Source organism: Etheostoma spectabile, chromosome 4, assembly GCF_008692095.1.
Source record: "Etheostoma spectabile isolate EspeVRDwgs_2016 chromosome 4, UIUC_Espe_1.0, whole genome shotgun sequence".
NCBI classification, from domain to species: domain Eukaryota; kingdom Metazoa; phylum Chordata; class Actinopteri; order Perciformes; family Percidae; genus Etheostoma; species Etheostoma spectabile.
In genome coordinates, this window is record NC_045736.1 from 7,067,433 (window position 1) to 7,068,811 (window position 1,379).

Genomic DNA, 1,379 nt, shown 5'->3' on the forward strand with positions numbered 1-1,379 from the left:
ACACACACACACACACACACACGCACACAAAACGACTGCTTAACTTGAAGAACTTTCAGTCAACTCAGGGTTCTCTGACACATGATTCAAATCTTTGACGTTCAGCGGGCAGCCCAGAAGTAATATCAGCAAAATGTACTTAAAGTATCAAAAGTAAAAGTACTCATTTAGAAGAATATCTCCAATATGGAGCCAATTTAATTTACATTGTATACTACTGGTTGATTAGTAACAGCCTCTATCACTGGACCATATCATATAGCGTATCATTTGTTTTCTATGTAAAACGTAACTATGATATCTATAGTCGGCAGAAAATGTGATCCAGTGATACAGTGGGTGGATACTTTCATGCTACATTATTGATCCCTGAAAAGAGAAATGCATCTTTTTACTCGGTCTACAGTGTGACTAAAGTATCTTTCTGATACACCACACTTGAGCTCAAAGAGATTACAGTTTTTTTCCGATTGCTAAACCACAGTGGGAACAACTCTAACCACAGTCTGCACAGTAGCAGTTCACGTTGACCAAATTCTAGTTCATTTTTTATTGCTAGAACACTGTTTTCTAAACTCCGCACATAGCCCATGGCTTTAACCACTACCTGCAGAACACTGTGGATTTACAGCACTTTGTTCAAATGCTAACACACTGCTGTCACAATTGTTAACCACGCATTTAAAATTGAATAGATTTCAGTCTGGTGCCCATCAAACACTGCTGATTGCAATTTTATCTGAAAGACAAAGCAGGTGTCTTGTTCTAGACTTGTTAGTGAACACTGTCTTTACATAGAGAAAGCTCAGAAAGCATATTTTTGATACAATCACCAAATAAGAATTACAGTAAACAATTATACAGTACATTGACATGCAGAAATCCAATGTGATAAAACTGCTGCATGATGCTGGAGAGAGGCAGGATTGGTCACATTATTATCTGTTACTGTCATGTACCTTTAGTTTTTTTTTGCCGATTTTCATTCCTTCTTGTAACCCTTACATAAAAATTGATATGTTGTAAAATCTATAACTTTTCTTTACAAAGAATCTATTGAGCGGTGTGAAGTCACCCAAATTGTCCTAACTGTAAAGATTTGAAAGTTTTTGATTTCTGTATTGGTGTTTTATGCTAGTGTTTTTACTCTCGGTGTGTTCTGAGTGACGGTGTGTGTCATCTCAGTGAGGGTTGTTCATAGTGTTTGGCTGCACTCAGCCTGTTTTGAGACGTGTGTTAAGAGTTGTGTTGCTTGATATGTTTAGCTCAGGTGACTGTTGGTAGTGCAGACTGTAGTTGCACATGTGGCTTCAGTTTTGCCCAGTGTCATTTAGCAATTGAAAAAAACTTGTAATTGACTTGCTCAATGACGCTTCAAC